Source organism: Chelonia mydas, chromosome 15, assembly GCF_015237465.2.
Source record: "Chelonia mydas isolate rCheMyd1 chromosome 15, rCheMyd1.pri.v2, whole genome shotgun sequence".
In the NCBI taxonomy this organism is placed as follows: Eukaryota; Metazoa; Chordata; order Testudines; family Cheloniidae; genus Chelonia; species Chelonia mydas.
Genome location: NC_057856.1, coordinates 24,674,247 through 24,696,695, shown reverse-complemented (window position 1 = coordinate 24,696,695; position 22,449 = coordinate 24,674,247). Strand labels below are relative to the sequence as shown.

The window sequence follows — 22,449 nt, the reverse complement described above, 5'->3', positions numbered from 1 at the left end:
ACTATGAAATTAGGTCGAATTTATAGAAGTTGTTTTTTTAGAAATCAGTTTTATATATTCGAGTGTGTGTCCCCACAGAAAATGCTCTAAGTGCATTAAGTGCATAACTAGGCGGAGTGCTTCCACAGTACCGAGGCAAGCGTCGACTTCCGGAGTTTTGTACTGTGGGTAGCTATCCCACAGTTTCCGCAGTCTCCGGAAATGAGATTCAAAAGTTCGCGGTTCTTTTCCTGTCTACCTGGCCAGTGCATCTGAGTTGAGAGTGCTGTCCAGAGCGGTCACAATAGAGCACTCTGGGATAGCTCCCGGAGGCCAATACCGTCGAATTGTGTCCACAGTACCCCAAATTCGACCCGGCAAGGCTGATTTAAGCGCTAATCCACTTGTCAGGGGTGGAGTAAGAAAATCGATTTTAAGAGCCCTTTAAGTTGGAAAAAAGGGCTTCATCGTGTGGACGGGTGCAGGTTTACATCGATTTAACGCTGCTAAATTCGACCTAAAGTCCTAGTGTAGACCAGGGCTATGTTCTGTTCACTACTTCTTATTAAAGATCAAGAAAAAGGTCAGAGGACCCAGTGTTTGGAGAGCAAAATATACATGAAGAACTGTGCCTATTTTGTCCACTGCATGGGCTATGGGTTGAGAACCACTGCTCTAGTGCAATTTCCATTGGAAGAATGGCATGATGTTGACAGAGTTACATTAGGACCAACTCCTACAGCCCTTAGTCACCCAAATCTTCCATTTAAATCAATGGGAGTTTTGCAAGAGAAGACCGCAAAGCTTTGGTTCAATGTGTACTGGAATGTACTGGCTACAGGTACAACCGCCTTCTTCTCGATGGGTTGTCACAGCTGCTCAAGTGTATGTGTGGCCGTGTCACCCTTCTAATGACAACAGAAGCTATAAGTCATAAGACTACTGAAAACCAATGGGAAATTTCCTAGAGGTCAAGTGGTAGGTTTCTGTTTTGGAGCTGAAATCCCAAGATCTTTCCCTACTGTGTATAACAGCTGACTGCTGTGTAGTCTTGGCAGCTAAAACATCAAGACACTATGTCTCTATGATGTTCTGTTCTGGCTGAGACCAAGAGAAGGAAATGAAGTGAACTGCATTTCTTGTAAATCGATTGTTTTTCCTTGTTTTAACAAATGAGTGAAAAAAGGGAATTGTGCTGAAGTTGCAACATGCTTTGTGCATTATTTTAAAGTAAAACACTCTGGCTATGTCCATGGCATGCTGGGATCTAAGCTGTATAGAGTATACATACTGGCCCTCTCCCCAGTTCTTCTCTTTATTAAAAACAGACACCTTTTAAAATTACAACATGGGGTGACACATATTTTAAAACTCTACTAAAGGCTTGATTGTGCCCATTCCACGTGTAGTTGCACAAGATAGGTAGGGTGGAAAGACACAAGGAGTCTTCCACATTTTGCACAAGAGTTACGCACAATCTTATGCCCCTGATCCTGCAAAAATGTATGCACATGCTTAAGAATGTGCACTATAAGCAGTCCATTGTAACATGCTGGATGGTTGACATCAATGGACTCCTCACAGTGCATAAAGTTAAGCACCTGCAAAAGGATTTTCAGAATCAGTCTTTGTGTTCCCCTAAGCACAAAGACTATTGGAATCTAGATCTGTTGCCACACTAGACCCCCTAACTGAGCCCCCATGTATAATAAATGGCAAAAGACAAAGTCTCCAGTAATTCACACCATTTTTGTATCAGTAGACATTGCGGCTCAGATAAATGAGATAAATCTTTAGGAGGACACATGGATATATTCTCATTTAAACCATCACTAAGTTTGGTCAAGAGAAAGAAAAACAGATGTCTCCAGCTCTTGGAGTAATAGAAAAAATGCTGATTAGTTTAACTGAAACCTATAAGGTGCTTCTAACCTGCTTTCAGGCTGGAAGGACGGCACTCTGGAGGGCTTCAACAAGCTATATATAAAGGAGGGAGCAATATTTTGCCCCCTAACCTATGACTAATGCTAAAGCTAAGTGCTATCTAGTGAAGTAAAGATGCACTGTCATTTGGCCAGCACAGAAAGAAAGAGTATTGATTCTTCACTGCACCTAGTCAGGGGAATGCTTTAAACTCTCAGCATTCTGCCTTGAAGATATATAACTGGTTTCCATTAGCTTGCTGGAAAGGACTAGAGAAGCCCATAGGAACCTGCAGGCACAAAATTGACGATCAGGCTGTAAATTATAATCTCAGCTCACATCTTTTTACTGGGTTCATTTTAAGAGCCTTTGAAGAACTTGGCAACCATGGAGGAGTTGGTGGCAATGTTGTAAAATATGTGGCAGCTTCTTGAAAGCATCTGCTTCAATCTTTGGGAAAGAATGCTAGATTCCATTTACTGTACAACCAGCTACCAACACTAAAACCTTGTGATTGATAGGGTGGTGATGGGGAGAGATTAGAAGTTGATATTTTTAGATCCTGGGAGTAATTTTGCATTATTAAATATCAAAGATGGATGCACCCAGGCAACTGGCTATGGCATGGGTCTCAGACTCTAATTATCCGCAGGTGCTATGAAAATGCTATTTATCATGTACTCAACTTTTTTCACACGGGCCACAGAAAAGCTGTGAGATAATAGCAAGACGTCCAATGGCTAGGACACCAGACTGGGACTCAGGAGAGCTGGGATCTCTCTTCTTGGCTCTGCCACTGACCTGTCGTGTGACCTTCAGCAAGTCACTTCCTCCCTCAGGGCCTCCATTTTCCACCTCCCACCTTTCATCTGTCTGGTCTATTTAGATTGTCAGCTCTTTAGGGGGCAGGGATTGTCTCTTACGCTTTGGACGTTCAGCACCCAGAATAATGGGATCCTGGTTGAGGCCTCTAGCTGCTTAATAATACAAGCAATTCGTTATTATCACAACTGTGGGTGTTACTGCCCTGAGCCACTTTTGAACAAATGACCTTCCAGCGACAAGTCCCTCCATTATAGAATTACAGGGTGAAATTCAATGGCCGTGTTAGGCAGGAGGTCAGGCTCGAGTGGTCCCTTCTGGGCCTAAAAAGGCAAGAATCTATGAGTGAGGCAAGCAGGATTGGGCCTTCAGAGGTTTAAAATCTGCTGTGACAATTGGTCTATCCCAGTGGTTCTCAAAGCCGGTCCGCCGCTTGTTCAGGGAAAGCCCCTGGCACTCTGGGCTGGTTTCTTTACCTGCCGCGTCCGCAGGTTCGGCCGATCGTGGCTCCCGCTGGCAGTGGTTTGCCACTCCAGCCCAATGGGGGCTGGGGGAAGGGCGGCCAGCACGTCCCTTGGCCCATGCCGCTTCCCGCAGCCCCTATTGGCCTGGAGCGGCGAACCGCGGCCAGTGGGAGCCGCGATTGGCTGAACCTGCGGACGCGGCAGGTAAACAAACCGGTTCGGCGCACCAGGGGCTTTCCCTGAACAAGCAGCGGACTGGCTTTGAGAACCACTGGTCTGTACAGCGTTTGCCTACTTAGAAATTAACCATGAAAAACAGGTCAAGTTGTTGTCAATAATTAATGTTATATACAAGTATAAGCAAATCAGACAGAGATTAAATTAGTCCAAACAAAAAGGCCACACTGGTATAATCCAAGGAATATGTTGAAATCACGCCTAGTGAAAACAGAAGATGTGGAACCGGAAATTCATGAATCAAAATGGGTGTATTGGAAATTAGGCCTAATTGATGGACAAAATAATGAGGGGCTGGGCTATCCCACTCACCACTCCTTTTGGGGGTCCTTGGACAAAGAGACTTTGGGAAGAGAGCACAGAAAGAACAGATGAAGGGGATCAGAGTGAGCATCACCATTCTGGCTGCCAGCCTCTCTGTTTCCTGGGCCCCACCTTTGTCACCCTGATCCTGAGACATCCTGACCAGCATGGGCCCACATAACATCATCATCTCTACTGGCTCTGGCTGAATCCCAAACAACACCTAGGATGAAATGGGATCAGACTTTAACAGCAACCACAATGGCTCCAGTCCATCTCAACTCCCTTATCCTGTACCCAGAACGACAGTTATTACCATCTTTAATACCATCCAAGAGACCGCCAAACAAGGGATTTTTCCCTCTAAAAATCTCTCTTCATCTAAAAAAAGAAAAGGAGGACTTGTGGCACCTCAGAGACTAAAAGGTGCCACAAGTCCTCCTTTTCTTTTTGCGGATACGGACTAACACGACTGCTACTCTGAAACTCTTCATCTAAAAGGAAAGGGAACAAGAACTGTTGTGAAAAATGAAACCCTTACGTAATACTTTACATTTCAAATACTTTAACTCCATGCATCTGAAGAAGTGGGTTTTTTACGCATGGAAGCTTATGCCCAAATAAATCTGTTAGTCTTTAAGGTGCCACCAGACTCCTCGTTGTTTTTTTGTAAATGCTTTAACTGTTTTTCCTTCTTTTTTGTATCTTTAATACTAGGTTCATATGAATTTTAATGGCGTGTTTGCCTTGGCACTAAGCAGGCTGAGGCCTCTGTATACCAAACCCTGAACCGTTTTTAACACTGTGCAACACGGGACAATGACTGGGTTATGTTAACACCTTTGGACCATTTATTCCATCTAAATTAAGACGACAGATCCCAACACCAATCCGTCACTTGCACCACCTGCTGGTCACACAACTGGATCTGAGCTAATGTGAACTCATGTTATTTTTGAAGTCCCATTTCAAAAGTGCCTTATACTCCTAAGTGCCTAGGTCACTTCTGAAAATTGGATCTGGGCTCATAAGTCACTTAGAGTTATTTGAAAATTTGATGCTAAATGTGTAATACATTTCTGTTTTAAATTAAATGCAGTTTGGGCAGGTTTGTGCCCATCAGAGCCTAGGGCAGCGTTTCACAAATGTGGCCACCAGGGGTTTTTCTTGCGGCCACAGCCTCCTGGGTAGTTATTGGGGTGGGGGCGGGCACAGCGGCAAAGCATTCACCCCTTCCCCGGGGCCGCCAGTAGGTGTTTGGCCCTGCCCCCCTCTGGAGCCACAAACACCAGAGGAGCAGGCAGCCAGTGTGAGTTTCCCCCTTTCCCAGGGTCAGTGGGGCTCAGACTTCCAGCTTCAGCCCTGGGGCGTTGGGTGGCTGGCTCTGGCCATGGGGCTTTGGGTTCCAGCTGCGGGGCTTTGGGCTCCATCCCCTGGCCGCGGGGCTTCGGGCTCCAGGCTCCAGTGCCGGGCTCACCCTCCGCCCCACCCCCGCTAGCGCTCATGGCCCCCGCTGCCTTCCCCAGCCCTCCATTGCCCCTAGCCCCCACTGCCTCCCTACTCACCTCTCCATTCAGAGCTTAATTTGTCCCCCGGCTTGCCTGGGCCAAGTAAGTCTGCTGTGAAAAGCCATATTAACAAACCTACAAATATCAGTTTTCACAGGAGCAGACTTACTAGCTAGCAAGGCTAAATAAAAAGAACCAGCAACCAAAAAAAAAGAAAAAAAGAAAAAACAACCAAAAAAGAGAAGAACGGGCAAATATTTTGTTTCTATTCTGTTTAGGTCCAGTGAAGAATAGAGGCAACTGTACATGGCTTTTATTATTGAGTCTGAAAAAAAAAACCCTACATAAATAAATTACAATGATTTGGACATGGATATGTGCACATATATTTGTTTTTCCTGAAGTTAATTAAATATTTTAGGACCAATTGTCAGAGTGGTCACCCGCAAGAGTTGGTGGCTGCACTCTAAGGCTGCCAAAAATTTTATTGTGAGAACCCCCAGCCTAGGGAGGGATAAGAGGCTCTCCCCAAGCCAGTGGATTCTAGAAAAAAAGAAAATTGACATATGCAGGCTAAGCCTTCTCCACAGTAAACCAGCTTTACGCAGCAGTTCAGCAGAGGGCAGACTTCTCCTTCTGCAGAACACAGTCAAGCCACTCCGCAAGCACTCAGTCTATCCAGCCACTCCCAGGGACTGGCTGGTGAATCTGGGTAGTCAAGGATCTGTTTGTCCCACCACCTCAGCCAAACCCTGTTGTGCTCCCAACTCCCTTTATTATGCTATTATGGCTGGAACCCCTGAGAGCTCAGTTCTACAGAGTAACTCTCCTTTCCCTGCCCCTTGAAGGTTCTCCAGGCATCCCACACGTGCTGTCCTTGCTTGCGTCCCACACAGCAGGAGGTGTGTGTGTCGGGGGGGGGCGGGGGAGGGAATGCAGGCACGGAACCATAGTATGTGTAGTATTTTTGAACTATAGGAGATAGAGTTTTTCCATATGGGTGTTGCGGTTTGGCATATGCAAAATTCACAGATTAGTAACAGATGGGAAAAGATGCAAAACCCCCATTGATCTCCGAGGGGTTGAGACGTAACAGATTTCTAAAAGACAGACAGACTGTAGATAGTGACCTTGGGCCAGACTCTGACCTGCACCCTGGTCCCTATACACAACTCCAGGAGTGTCTAGTGACCTCAAAAGAGCTGCAGGGGGCTGGCAGAGAATTCTTCCAATGCAGGAACATTACTACTACACCACTCCTGCCCTCCCAAGCCCCAACACATAGCACATGCCAGTGATGGGAAAGGACAGAGTGGGGGCATTCTCATGGCACTTAGGGCAATGGGACTTCTGGGCTGCAAGGCAGCCCAGGAAGGAATGTTCCAAATTATAGCAGCCTCCAGGGCTGCTCTATATTACACTGCATATTTCTGTCCCTGCAGCAGCCCAGAATCCAGGCAGCACACAGATGACAGAGAGCCACCGCTGTCCCCCTCTTTCAAAGGGGATGCTTCCTGCATCCTATATGACAACATGTGCCAATTTAGCATTCCTTAAAGGCAGCCGTTTTTAAGAACCAGCTGAGTTTATATCTATATCTATAGTTCAGCTCTATAGCATAGTTAAACCCCAACCTCTCTGAACATAAGAACACCCCGCAAGAACTAACAAGTGTTGATATGTTTTCGACTTTCTACAGAACGCTTTGGGGGGGGGGGGGGGAATATACTACGCCTTTCCCACTTGCAACCAGCAGAAGGCGCTTGCGTTCTTTGTCATGAAGGAGCTATGTACAGAGCAACAAGTGAAAAGATTCAAGCCTAACGCACATGTGGGGGTACTGTAAGTGTTCCACAGAAATGGTAGATTGGACAGTTACATTTTCTATTTAACTGCTTTAATAGCTGCCTTTGAGACTTTAATAAGACATTCACATTGTGTGTATGATCCACCTAAAGTGTTGCACATAGAAAACATGCAGGCCAGTTTAGGTTTCTCCTGGATTAAGGTGTTAATTGGGACATGCTGGCAGCTGTCTTCCTGTGAATTTGTAATTTAGCAGATGGGATATAACAGGGGATTGTTCTTGCTTGGTGGCTCTGTGTAACTCCAAGGAAGGGGGTGGGAGTCAGGAGAGCAGATGTCTAAGAGGGAGTATAAAGGACACAGGACTAAAAGGTATGGGCCAGATATTGGCCTCTCTTAGGGCCCCTTTGTGGTGCTCTGGTGGCATAAAGAAGCCTTAAAGTTGCCCTAAATGGGTGGTAGAGGATTGCAATGGCATGAGTGACAAAGAGTATGCCAGGATGGGAGAGGTATGACCAGAGCAAGCTTCATTCTGGTGATTCCTGCCTGGCATAAGTTACAAGAGAGCCTAATGGTAGTTTCCCCCCATTCCAGTCATGCTGAGCAGGGCTTTGGTACTGCTGGGGGGACTGGGGCCTCTACAGCTAAAGCCTAGGCTGAGGGTGGAAGTTTTGCTTAGCTGTTACAGCAGGGTGTGCAGAATTCTGTACCCAGCTTTGCCATTGAGCTGCTGGGTTCTCTCTTAGCCAAATCATTTATTAAACTGCTTTGGGCTAAAATGGGTTTAATGTTATTTCTGTACTTTACAGGGCGCATGTGAGGCTGAAACCTGAATAACACTATTTATGAAGTGCTGTCTGCAATTCTATAGCACCTTTTATCCAAGGATCAAAGTAATCCCTCCCCACCCGCTAGAGGGAGAAAGCACTTTTGCTTTATACCTTGCATGGGCCTTGAGCACTGATCCAAATATCTGTACTCAAAACAAACACCCACAGACTTTGAATGAATAGAGCTATTTCTACAGGGGAGCAAATGATGGCCTCAATCCTGTAAACATTTAGGCATGTAAATTGTCCCATTGATTTCAGTGGGTCTACGCATGTGTGGAAAGTTCAGCACACGCAGGAGTGTTCGCCCTATTCAGAACCAGGCAATACCCTGGTCCTAGCTCTTGGAGAGAAAAAGTGCAAGGACTGGCCTTTTAGACAGTCTGGCTTGTTGGAGACATAACAGTCTAAGGCAGGGGGCTTTGGAGCCTTAAAATCCACAGTTAGGAGGGAGTGGGACATGGGTGTCTGCCCAAAAGAGGGGTGACAGCTAGGAGCTGGAAGCCCAAAGTGGGTGACCTTACAAGACCATGGAGGGCAAATACAGGTGCCGTTGCCCTGAAACTCTGACGTATGCTTCTAAATGGTTGGCAAATTGTGGCTGAAGAATGGGATTGTCTGGCAGTCAAGAGATCTAGGTTCTATTCCTGGCTTTGTCACAGGCTTCAGGTGTCTGGGCCAGTCAGTTCATCTCTTTGTGCCTCAGTGTCCCCATCTGTAAAATGGGAGTACTACCTCTCTACCACATGGGAGTGTTGTGAGGCTACCTGTGTTAATGCTCGCAAGGCACTCTGAGCTCCTCACTGGGAAGATGCTACAGAAGTATCACACAGAAGTATTTATTGTGGATTACTTTTTAATGAACATTTTGTGAGGTTATTCACCCATCCAAAACAACCATGTATTTTCCACTCACTGACTTACTTTAGATCAAGGGAAACAACATAACTGGAAAGAACAAAAGTAAAGTCTCCATAGGAGAACACAGTGTGCATGCATGCACACATCTTTGTAACCTGCTGCACCAGCTCTGCTGTGCAACATTGCAATCGCCCTGTCGAACAGGCAGAGCCCTTAAGTATTTAAAGGTGAAGATAAGGCCAGAGCAGTTGCATAGCTTCATATACCACATCTAGTTTCTCCAGGAAATAAATCAATGGCTTAGACAGTGACAGCTTGAGATTTTGTAATTAATAATAAGTGTCCTCACAGATAATGAGATGTTGAATGATGTGTGGGCGAGATGTGTTGCAATACCCAAAGGACTCCAGGCTTGTGTGGAATAGTTTGTGATTTTTCCCCCCTCTCTCTGTGGCAGGACAATTATGGATTTCACTGCTGGTCCACAAAGAAAACCTTGGGCTTAAATGAGCCATAGAGTAGGATGGGTGAAGTTATAAAGGCAGTGCATAGAGCTGTGCAGAAAAAACATACAGAAGTCATGGAGAAAGCATTTCTGCCTTGCCCCATAAATGGACCTTGACCATGGATCTCCCGAGGAATATGTGCAAAAGCAGAACCTTTAAGGAATGAAAAACAGCCCTTCACAGGGGTCACAGTGCTAAAGACGAATCAGAACTAAGACCTGTGGAGACTGCACCCTCCCTCTGGGCTTCCAAATACCCCCAGAATGGCTGATAACGTTGCAGATACAGTCAGAACTGCAAGATGCTGAGTCCCCTCCCATTGACTCCAAATCTGCATGGTAACTGGGACCAGTATAGGCCCAGACTCCTTGGTCCTCCATGTGCCCACTACCCCCCAAGGCTGTCTCAATACCAGAGTCCAGCAAAAGCCAAACCTACAGTCTGTAGCCAGGAAGGTACATTTTCCAGCATTGCATGAGATTTTAGCCCTGCTCTGCCTAGTCAGAGGACAGTGGTAGCGCAGGCAGAAGCAGGGTAAGCTTCCCCAGCACTGCCTCCCCTGTTCAGAATGGCAGCATCTTTGGGAGTAAGAGAATTCAACCTCTACGTCCCTGCAGCCTTTTGCCTCTCTGCTGAGATGATCAGCAAGGATAGAAGCTACCAGCAAGGACAAGGGACCTACTAACAAAGAAATGGAACGGAGACCATCCACTCAGGCACTGGATGTCATCAAACATCTTTCATTCACCATCAATCCAGATTGGATTAGAACCGGCAACTTCCAATGAAAGACTCTGTATTCTACTACCAAAGCCCTGCTCCAGCCATGTAAGTCTTTCATGAGGCTTTGAAAATTTAGTGTGAATATTCCTTTGAATACGTAAATCTGCATCTGGGCTGCATATACAAAGCTTTCTAAGTCAATTAACCTGAGCATAAGGTTTCGTGAGCTACAGCTCACTTCATCGGATGCATCCGATGAAGTGAGCTGTAGCTCAAGAAACCTTATGCTCAAATAAATTGGTTAGTCTCTAAGGTGCCACAAGTACTCCTTTTCTTTTTGCGAATACAGACTAACACGGCTGCTACTCTGAAACCAAGTCAATTAAAAAAACCTAATGAGTTGGGAGGCTGAGATTTGATGGCTGTCAAAACATTATGACGAGGCAGTGATTTGTTGGTGACATGCAAAAAACAGGCAGCAAGTCAGCAGTCGGGATACATTTGATTGAAATTAAGTGAAAGTGAAAGGCAGTTGACTTTGAACTAGCTCCGAAGGCCAAAGAGAAACACGTAAGAGTGGATAAAGTTCAGTGTAAAACAGAGGCAGCGGGAGCAGCAGTATCTTCCTGGCACTGGAAATTGTTGGCATCCAGTTGCAACAACTTTATTCTTAGTTCAGAAAATAAATTGATCTGGAGGGAGCACGACTGAGGCGGTTTGGAGTATTAAAAGAGAAAATGCAGTAGTGCAAGTAACCTGCCTGCTGTTACGGAGTTGAGGTGGAATTGTGGTGATGCTCTGAGACATCCCATGGGGACGGGGGGTGGAATCTAGACAGGCTTCGTGCTATAAGCGTCCAAGGTGGTTTTAATGTAGCCCTATTATTATTATTTGAATTACAGCTGCGCTCGTAGGCCCTCGCTGAGACCGGGTCCCCACTGTCCTAGGTTCTGCACATACACTGAGAAGGAGAGGGCAGTCCCTGCTCTGTGGAATTTACAATCTGAATAGACAAGACAGCCCTGCTTATTGCATCATGGCAGTCACTACCTCCCTCACATACCTTCAGGAGCCCAGGGGTCCAAATCCTGCCCCCCTGGCACTGGAATCAATCTGGAAGAGTTCCACTAGCTTTGGAAGGAAGGACTGGTATTCAGGGATTAGCTGAACAAATACATTTGGTTGCATTGTGTCCCAAAGCTCAGCAACCCGGGATCTGCCAAGACACTGGAGAAGCTGATTCCAGGGGAGAGGAGCATCAGCTGAGAACCCTGATATGGAATGTGGAACTCCAGGAATCCTGCAGATCTCATCTGCCACAAGCGGGCACAAGTAGCCAGAGAGGTCTCACAGGACACATGCTCCATATGCACCAAATGAAATAGCATCACCCATAAAGAGACAACACACCTGCTTGCAGGTTTCTCCCCTCCCTTTCCAGTAATTGCCTTGGCATCCTCAGGCCCTGGTGACTGGCTGGATTTCAAGGTGCCTGGTAGCACCTTGGGCCACCAACTCCTCCCCCAGAGTCATTAACCTCCAGGAAATGCCCTGAATCTCAAGTCATTGCTGTCTAATTGCACCCTTGCTCTTCTTTCTCACTCACAATGGAAGTGCATGGGGGCTTTGCAGAGATTCCTAGACAGTGATAGCCGAACCACTCTCTAGACGTACTGTGACTTTGGGACTGCAGAAGCATCCGGATAGATGTACTCCTGGATCCCTATGTTCATAGATACACGGGGCCCATGCTGCCCTTCCCTTTTCCTGCTCTCATTCCCAGCATGGATGGAGCTGGCTCCACAGCACGCAATGGATATGTTCCCAATATCCTCTCTCTCCAGCCCTCAGGTCCTGCAGCTGCTAGGGCACTCCAGGGCTGTGGAAGGGGGTGGTGAAGACATCTGATTGGCTCCTAAATCAACAGCACATATGATCCTGGCAGGTCCTTGGACTCATTTCTTAGACCACCCTGGCTCTCAGCATCTGTGAGCGTAGTTTTATTTTCACAGTAGTACTTAGCTAGCTGCCAAAGTAATAGAAGCGCTAAAAAAAAAAAAAATCAATCAAATCAATGCCAACATCAGCCAGCTCTTCAGCAGATCAGCTGGCTCAAATTGTCTCCCAGTACCCCATTCGATATTCCAATAATCCATACAGATGCGAGGTGGCATTACTCAGGCCAGGTGACCCTCTATTGATCGGTAAATGGAATGGATCAACTGGACTATGCACATCTCCATGGGGCCAACAGCTAACTGGGAAGGGATAACAATACACCACCAAGGACCAAATCCTGAGTGTTATGTTTTCTGTTACAGTAGTGCCCAGAGGCCAGAGCCCCACTATGCAAGACGCTGTACAAACAGGTCATAAAGAGACATTCCCTGCCCCAAAGAGTTCACGAGCTAAGTTTAAGATGTGCCACCATATCCTCTTGAAGTAGATGGCAAAATTCCCATTGGCTTCACTGAAGTTGCAATTTGGCCCCAAATGCAGTGTCTAAGGACTGTTGGCATCTTAGTTCCGCTCACCCACAAGCAGAAGACATTCAGCTCAGCCTGCATCCCCATCCCCACTAGCTAAGGAATTCTGAAACTGACCGAAGGGCAGGAATGTTTATACATAGTGGGATCTCCCATAAAGCACAAGAGAAGGCTCAACATGAGCGGAACTCTGTGCTGTCCTAATTACAGGAAAAGCTCAGCTATTTTAGTGAATGATCATGGCATGTTGCATGCAGTTTCATTAAAATATGCTAGTTATAAGCTTTCAATCTTTTGGCATTTTGCTGGCACAGACTTTAAATGATCACACAAACTTTGGTGTTGAATATTAAATGCTGTTACATTTTTCACACATGTTAAATGTATTAACATAAATAAGATTAGGAGACCATGGGTAGAAACCAGGACCTTTAGTACCAAAAGCAGAGGCCTCTATTAACTTAATTAGCTCCATTTGGTGGTAGCAGTAGTAGGCTCATATCCTCTACGTAGGCCAGTCAGCGGAAAGGGAGAACTACCACCCTTTGCTGGTGGGTTACACACACTCCCAGTCAGAGACAGCTCAATTCAAGAGAATGAGGTCAATAGAGTTCAAATACTCAAATGGGTCACAAGTTTATGACTCTCCCACCATGGGCCATGCTGGGATTTGAACTCTGTGGAGCTCAGATACTTGTGATAAGCCACTCCTAAGAGTAGGCATGAATAATACACTGCCTGTTCTACATAGGGGATAAAGAGCCAACTACTGCTACCAGTTAATGAAGTTGCTCTTTTGGGTCCAGTGGAAGAGGCACTCGCTGCGACCATTTCTGTAATGAGGCAAATAATGTGCGCTTGTGCCCTCAATTACCGGACCATAACTAAGGGTAGGATTTGTCCCAAGCGTCATCTTGTCTCAGTTAGGAAGTTATACTGCTCAGAAATTCTGAACAGGACTTTGGGTGTGTCTGTGTTGGAAGAGTGAAAAATAATACATGGTGCTTTGGGGTAAACTAGTGCCAAAAATTAGGGGTGTGTGTGTTAAATATATACCATCTGAGTAGCCTCTGCCAACCACGGGATGCCTCCCACTTCTACACACAGGTATTGCAAAGAACATTTATTATGTGTCAATGGAAATACTTCTTATGAGAAAAACTCTCCAGCACATCAATAACGCCTGGCTTTGCTTAATTCATCTAAAATGCATAGAATAAAACATTCATTCATGCTTGAGAGCGCTCTTTTCACCACTGGCAGCTCAAGCTACGCTAGCTAAAATACCTGAGATCCAATCCAACAAGCTTTCTTTCCAGGTTTGCTGCGCCACAATGAAACCACGGAGATGACTGTACAGAAAGGTCTGAGACTCCAAAAGTCTAGAATCACTGGAATTTGCAGTGTTTGGATTTCATCCTACAACAATGAAACACATGTGAGAAAGACATCTGGATGTCTCTCTTCTGTGTCATTTTGAACAGTTTCTGGTTTACTCCCCATCAGCTCTGTGCCATCCAGTTATACAAATCAAGGCAGAAAGTAAGTTGCAGAGTGTACGCTGCTCTCATAGACCATAGGAATAAGTAGTCTACAGTGGTGTGATTTTTTTAAAGGAGGAGGAGAAAAAAGAAAGAAAGAAAGAATCATGAATGGTTTGAGGAATACAAGAATTTAACAATGTTGGGTGAAATCTTGGCCCCATTGATGTCAATGAGAGTTTTGCCATTGATTTCAGTGGGCCCAGGAGTTCATCTGATGTATTCAGAAGCAATTGTTACTTTGCAGAAGCATCAAGCACCTAACACACACTATACCCTCAAGAGGAAGGTGTGGCTAGGGCACTGGACTGATATTCAGAAGAGCTGGGTTCAGTTCCCAGCTCTGCTACAGACTCCCTACCTAGCCTGCTGTTCTGTGTTTGTACCACCCCTAGCATAACAGGGTCCTCCTCCATGACTGGTGGGCCTAGGTCCTACAGTAATACAGCTAAAATCACATCATCTCTTTTGGGTGTCAGTTCCAAATGGAGAGAATACTCCTTTCTTTCTCTCATCCATTGTCTGTCTTGTCTATTGATTAGGTCAGCTCTCCAGAGAAGGCACCATCTCTTACTTGGCGCAGCAGAGGTATTAATAATAGCAATGAGATGCACACAAGGAAAACCAGTGAAAAACACTGAGGAGCAATGCAAAAATCCCAAACTCTGCTGACAAATGCCGAACAGCTAAACAATCCAAAGTATAGTATATACTCCTAGCACAGCAGTAATGGTGGTGTTTTGATTATTGAGGCCATCAGGTGTAAGAGAATGCAAATGGAGTTGTATCCTCTTGCTCCAGGTCTGAATGTGACCCTCCTGTAAGTTTCAGGAGTAACCAAAGTAAAAGAAGAGTCCGCAGCCTCCATTAAAAATGCCGATCCTCAGTGACATACCAGTACAAGACTGCATTTAAATCTTTTCTAATTAACTTGCTAATCAAGTCTTTTTTAAGTATGTCCTATGATTCTTCTCAGTCTCCTGTGAGGATGGGGAGGCTTAGACATTTAATAGAATTCTGTGGTTGAGCTGAAATGTTAGGAAGGTTTCAGGCTATATTTTACTAGAACCAGATGAATTTCTAAGCTTGAAATCCAGCATACAGAATGCTGATGAACTTTGATCTGGTGGCCATCTGTTACTGTGCTTGCAGAGTGAGTAGCTCCATGAAATGCTAGAAGTAAAGGGTTACCCTAACTACACACAAGATAGAGTGAATGAAGAAAGCCCCGTGGCTGAAGCACTGTTGCTTACTGTCTCCCTTCAGCATGTTTGGAAGATAAATATTGGTTCCCAGAGGGAGCCCGCTTACTGCGATGTGCCCACTGGGAGCCCTCGTACTCTGATGTACCCAGCCTCCGGTTTTTATTGGGATCCCCAGAAAATGAAACGTCAATCCATACATTTTATTCTAGCTGCATTTTGTGAAATTTCCCATCCAAAAGAGTTGATTTCTGCTCATGTTAGAAGTTACAATATTGGAAATAGGCCAGATCCTTAGCTGGTATTGGTCAGCATAACTCAGCTCAATGTAGGACACTCGTTCAAATCCAGCTTGGGTTGGTAGTAACAAAGTTGTTACTATCTGAGGATTCTGGTGTTATGACAGTGTTTATTATTTGTACTGAGGAAACGCCTAGGGCCCCAGCCAAAGACCTGGATCCCATTATGCTAGGCTCTGTACAAACACGGGGAAAAAAAAGACAGTCCCTCACCCAACTTCTTGTCTACACTGGGATAATTACACCTCTAGAGTAATACCGGTAAAGTTCCCCATGTGGGCACAATAAGAATGCCTTTTTCTGGTTTAGCGTATCTCACTACAAAGTAAACTGGAGAAAGGGACTAATTCCAGAATGAGTGTCTACATGAGGAATTATACCATAATCAGTAGAATTACAGTGGTACAATTACACTGGTATAGTTATGCCGTAAATTTCTCCTTGTTGACAAACCCTAAGACAAGAGATATCAGGTAGAGGAACAAACAAACAGCTGTGGGAGGCAGAAGGTAACAATGATCCAATACTGTGCATACTATGAAGTAGGGTACAGGAAGCTATGGTGGTCTTGGTCCAGTTTCCAGTGGACAAGGGTCTATATCTCAAAACAGACTGCCACAGTTGGTGGTAAGTGCAGTTCCACTGAATGGGCCACTGAGACAAAATTCCCCTCCCACACCAGAGATGGTGTGCAGGGTGCTGTACGTGGAGGCAGAGGAATTCTGGTGGGGCAGCCTGGGGAAGCACGGCCTGCCATGGCCCATCCTGTGTGCTTGTCTCTGTGGATTAAACAGAAGGCTGTGGGGGGCTCTTCCCATGAACACAAAGATCTCACGGTGCGTGGGTTCCGCCCTGCTGTGGAAACACGCTGCTCTCCATGGGATGTGTACAGTGTGGACAGGAAGCTGACAAACTTGCTTGTGGTGAGGTTGTGGGCTAGCAAAGACACCCTTTATCCACCTTCATAGTAGGGCAAAGGAAGCACTCGGAACAGGACGAAAACTCGGCTTCCTGAACCAGTTGCCTGTTCACCTTCCTGTCCTAAACTAAGATGTTTCCCAACAAAAATGGCAAAGCTCAACAGCCAGTTACAGGCTTTCTGACATCAAGGGACAGAGATGATGGATGCCAGACCTTTGCTGTCCATAATGGAAATAAGTGGGAAAAGGTGGTTAGGGAGGGAAGAATGGCATGATCGCTGGTGTTATGGTATCAATGCCCTTCTCTCAGAAAGAACCACCAGGACAGCTGGAGCTATTGGCAGAGTGACTGAATAGGTCGGAAGAGACGGTAGCAGGAAAGGCAGAAAAGCCTCACGGAGCCAGGTTGTGAATATAGAAAACAAGAGCGTTTGTGAAGGTTGATAATTGAAATGGTTTCCAACGTGCAAAGGCCTGGAGAGGAGGCCAACACATAGCGAAAAGACTTCTGTTTCCACCTCCCCACCCCCACATTCCTTGCCATCAGATACTCCGACCTACATGTGAGGAACCAGGGGGATGGCAGCACAAACACAGTTTCACTTTGTAATTTGCCCGCATGGGCCAGCTCCCTGCGGGGGCTGAGCTCTTTGCAATGAAAAAATCTCTGTTCTTCTATAAAGGATGTCAACAAGCTAATTGGAGTCCCCAAGGAAGGGGGCAGAGGCTGGCCTGCGAGCCCATTGCGAGGCATGGGTCCGCCATATCAGAGAGAGAGCCCAGCGGCAGCTGCTGCAAGAATTTTGGGGTTTTCATGGCATGACCGAGCTTTTTGGGAGTGTCTTGGGTGAGGGTGAAGCTCTTTGCTTCTCCGGGAGCTTTGCATTTCATCCCAGTGAAAGAGTGAGGCCTGGGATGATGGCTGCTGCTACGAGGGAGGAAGGAATCCCAGAAGGTCCTAGGAGGGATGGTGAACACAGGCCAGCTTGATGGGGTAAGTAGATATTTCAGAATTCCATTAGCATTATTATTGCTGTCCAAGAGGCCAGTAGGCGTGTTCCCCTGGTTGGTTTCTGAAGCTCTGGGGGGATGCTGTATATGCAGCACCTGTGTGAATTCAGCTGGCTTTGATCAAACTCAGACATTAGCATTCAAAGTCTCAGGCTCAGGCAAGAAAATCCAATAATTAGGCTCCTTTATACATCAGATAACCCTAGGAAGAAAACACATTGTTTATACGTCACTCAGCCTAATCCACAATTTTTCCATGGTCATATGCTCTGTGCTTTGTCCTGTTAACTTTAAAGAGGTACTTGTTTTCCCTGCTAATTCTTTCCTCTCAAGTGCCGATATGGATCTCTGAACATGATAGCAGTTGGATGAAATTCAAACCCATTTTTAAGTGTCGTTATGAGAGAGGTTGGATGAGGCTGGTGGGCGTGACAGACACCCTTCATTCAGGAAGCAGTTAAGCTCCTTTTTGGAGTACGATAGCTGAAAAAAAAGGAGCCACCATCCAAAACACAAGTCACGTGCAAGGCTGGTCAGAAACTGAGCTATGTGAAGGGGTTTCACTGGGCATGTCTGATGGCGGTGCGTATGTCAGAGAGGAAGCACTGGAAGCAGCCACAGAACCAGAAGAAAGAAGCATAAAAAAATAAAAAAATAAAGCCAAGCAGACAGCCAAGGAGCGCTTAAAATGTGGCCCTGAGAGAAAGCTAGGAGAGAGAACTTTTTGGGCAGAGTAGTGGATGGAAGGAGGCGTGGAACCATGAGCAAAGAAATTGCCGCCTGTTTGATTCCTACTGTGTTCAGGGTAACAAGATTTTGTGTCCATCCTGTGCAAATAAACAGGATTGCATCAAAGAGATACCTGACCACTTCATTAATCTCTCCTCCTAACAGAAACAATCTGCACTACGAGCCAACCAAACAAGTCAAAAGAGGTAACAATATATTCCGTTAGAGAAGGAGCATTCCACAAAGCAGCCTCCTGTTATCATAAAAGACTGAAGACTGGCTGTGTTTGATCCAGATGGTCCAACTAAAATTAAGACAGTAAAGTGCAATGATTTGTGGTTTGCATCTCAGCGATGTTTAATCCTTCGTTAAACTTGCAGGTGGAGAGAGGAACGAGGGAAATCCACCTCTGCTGCTGCTCGACTTAAAACAATGGCAGAATTTCAAAGTAAGCTGCAGAAAGTAAGTAATGCTGCTGACAAACTGAGCTAGTAGACACGCAAGTGACAGGGCATAAAAATAAAGGGTGGGGATTTTTGTTGTGTGTGCAGGGGTGTGTGTGTCTGTCTGTCTGTCTGTCCATGTGCACGTGCGATGGTTAGATTTCAGGTTTCTTCTCCCCAGTTTTCATTCTCCTATTAGCCCCTGATGCTGCAATGATGCAGCTGAAAGGACCCTGTGCCTGTGCAGACTCCCATCAGTGGGATGTCACACAGCGGTCCCTGCTTGTGGACATGCTGTAGAGTCAGGGCTACAGGGAGGAAAAGCTGGGCCCTGTCTTTGGAGTCAGGAGGAGTTCCATGGGCAGAGGGCTTGCAGGGAGGGCAGATGTAAGGCAATCCTAGGCTCTTTGGTAAATCCCGCCCCAGTTGTGGTTGCTGAGCACTTGAAACTCTGACCCGGAGCTCTATTGAAAATCTGGTCCTGAGAGTTCAAGGAAATTTACTGGGATTTGGTGTGATGGGAGGCCAAGCGAAGGAACCTTATTAAAGACCTGTAGTGTGGGAGGGTTGGGAGCTGCGAGGAAAAGCCCACCACAGCACCAAAGGAGGAAGTGAAATGGAAGCGATTGCACACAATCTATCTATTGAGAAGAATCTAGGTCTGTTCAGCTTTTCTTTCCTCCCCCTCCTCCCCTTTGGAGATATTTCCTGTGCAGACAGTCTCTACAGACATTTCCTGAGACGGTTTAAGACATACTTTGTAAAGTTAAAGGAGGGGAGGGGGGAATAGATACTACTGAAGCAACATTATCTGCTCAGACACAAAGTAAGCAAGTTACCAGCCAAATAGAACAGGCTTTACATCAAATCCACACCCTCTTAAAACGTGTAACGGCAAAGCACCATCTTGCCTGCTTGGAGCCTGCTTCACTCACGCATTCTGAGGCTTCGTTACCTTGAGCTTTGCAAAGTGCTATTTTTCTCAGAACCCAGGGCAAAATCCAGATCAAGCAGGCACCCCATAGAAGTTTCTGGGCTTAATCTGACATGCTGTGACCACTGCTTATTACACCACTCTTCCCTATCCCACAGTTACCATCTGTCTGTACCCACCGGTTGTCTTATAATCTAAGCTCTTTGGGGCAGGGACTGTCTTTTTCTTACATGCGTGCACAGCACCTGGCACATTGGGTCCCTGACTCCTGATTGAGGCCTCTGTGCACAACCACCATACAAATAATGAGTGTCCTCTGTGAGTGGTGTAGGCTAGTCAGAAAACAGGGGTATGGGCCGATTAGTGGTGCCATGCACCAGGTGTGCTAATTGAGTGTGATTTACACTGACCGAGAATTCAGTGGGGCCCAACCGCAGCTCTGGCATAAACTCCCACTGAAGTCATTAGGAGTTGTGTACATGTATCCCAGAGCTCAATTTAGTTCCTGGGATGGTGCCAGTATAAGTTAAGTAGCGGTAAACATGGTAGAACCAACTCTCCAGAGCAGGCAGGACCTCCGGGTGCTTTGGTTGTTGTTTTATGGCCTCACCCAAAAGTGGTGTTGCCAACTCTGATTACTTTATTGTGTGTCTTGCAATATTTGGTGTCTTTCTTAAAGACTTTATGCGGTGGTGCGGTTTATCAGAGGGGTTGTGTTTGGAACTGGGACTCCCTGCGGCCAACAGCTGCCAATATTATTGTTGTTGTTTAAAGTCAGTGAGTCAGCCGTCCACCCAGCCATGGTATTACTAGCTTGGAGACTGTAATTACGACAAGTAAGAGAACTGGAACATCATCCCAAGGCGAGACACATGGAGGCTACTTGAATTTCTTTTGCCCCTGAACACTGTTAGGCAAGTAAAAACACAGAGCAACCACACATTAATTTGGTTAGCCCTCCCCCCCCAGGAAACTCCAGGGCTTAATTTGTGCCAGGGCTTGCCAGGCCTGAGCCCCAGCATCTCTAGGCTTGGCAGTTCATAGCCGCAGCACCTCTGAGCTTGCGGCATCACTTATGAATGTAAAAAATGGCTTGAGCTCTGGCACCTAATTGCTTGAGCCCCAGCACCTCTTTCATTACAAATTAAGCACTGGCCAAGTCAAACACAGAGAGCACCCAGCAAGCGTGTGGGTCATAGAATTCCTCTCAACAGCACCCAAGGGCTGATTCTGCAAGGGGACAAACCACTTCTGCATGGTGCTAAATGCCCTCAACTCCTGCTCTCAGCACTGTGCCAGTGGCTGGGCCAGATCCAAAGCCATCCTCCCCTCCCAAAGTGATGGTGTAGCCAACTCCCAATAACTGTTGTTTCCCTGACTTTTGGCAAGTCTCAACATGGAGCTCACCAAGAATTCACAGAAACCTCTCAAGCTCCCACTATGGAAACCTGATGTACAGGACATTCTGCAGAATAAAGGTAATAAAGAATAACGCTCAATTGTTGTCAGCTCTGTGTGTGTTTTCCTGTGGAAAACTTATTTTAACATGAGTCATGTATATAATTACGAGGCTGAAAATGTGTCCTCATGGGGATTGGTCCTGCTTTGAGCAGGGGGTTGGACTAGATGACCTCCTGAGGTCCCTTCCAACCCTGCGATTCTGTGATTCTATGCGGGTAATTAAAGGAGAGATACCAGTGACGCAGTTAGTCACAGGCATGGTGCCACAGCAAAAGCCAAGGGAGCGGTAAATGTTAGGGCAAAGAGGAAAATCCAGTCATCGATATGGTGCTAAATCTCAGATGGTGGTGAAGTTATGCTAAATGTTTAGTAGTCTATTCTGCTCAGTGGGACAGTCTCTGATCTCAGTTACTCTGGAAGGGATACATCCAGAATAACTTAATCTTGCTGTGATCCTGACAGGAAAGAAAAGCAAGGTGCATCTTTACTAATTTTTCGCCCCTCAGGATTTGATGAACAAAAGAACTTGCAGATGTTGTTCATAAAAGGACCGAGCTGAATGGCATCTGTGCCAGGGATCATTTTACACGTAATACAAACACAGGATCTGAGCTGATGCAGGTAGGGAGATGGGACATGGCTGGGGCTGACCTGTACTGGAAGAGGAGGAGGAGGAAAGCAACTGGAAGACAGGAAAAATGTTTTTGAACGTAAATGCTCCAGGAAAGGGTGAAAGGAAGAACAGAGACCGAGCCACGACATAGGGGAAGTTCTAGACCCACTATAGACTATCAGTAATTCTGATGGATTTTCAAGCCCGATAAAGACCTATCAGGGCTCTCACTCACTCTGCCCTGAATGAATGCAAAGCAAATCCAAAGGCAAAAACACCAACCTGGCTAATAAAACACTTAATAGCTAGGGAAAGCTAATCAGGATAGCTAAGGAAAGCTAATCTCAAGGCTGATTGATCAGCGTGTCAAAGGAAGGACAAAGTCTACACATCATAGACAGGAAACCTAGTGCGTGTGTTTTTCTGGGGTGTGAATAACAATGTTAGACCTCAGTGGGGTCATAGACTCACCATCGCAGAGCACCTCCTCATGGTGAGACCTGGCATTTCAGCCCGTCTGCCTCACCCTACTCCTCTTGACTTTGGTGGTCCATGGAGTCACTTGGCCTTCCAGGCAGATCACCCTAAGAGACCCACTCTTCCAGGGTAACAAAGTTCTGACTTAAGACTCAAAGGGGAAAAAAAAAAAAGAAAACTTTCCCACCCTTCCCAGGCTCAATCCTCAACAGACCTTCACTCTTCCCCAGGCTCTGCAGAGTTCTTCCTCGCTCCATCACAGAGTGAGGCCTCCCAGGGCTTCTCCCTGGAGGCCCAGCTCCTCCCGAGCCGCTGACCCGCCGGGCTTCTTTCCTGGGGTCTCTCTTCTCCCAGAGCTGCTCTAGGAGTCT

The 22,449-nt window shown here is 46.2% G+C and overlaps 1 protein-coding gene across 1 annotated transcript in view; it reads right to left on the bottom strand.

The window, feature by feature from the left end:
* CCDC92 (coiled-coil domain containing 92) overlaps positions 1 to 22,449 on the bottom strand; it is an 82,727-nt gene that overhangs the window by 34,890 nt on the left and 25,388 nt on the right. The gene's annotated exons all lie outside the window — the stretch shown is intronic.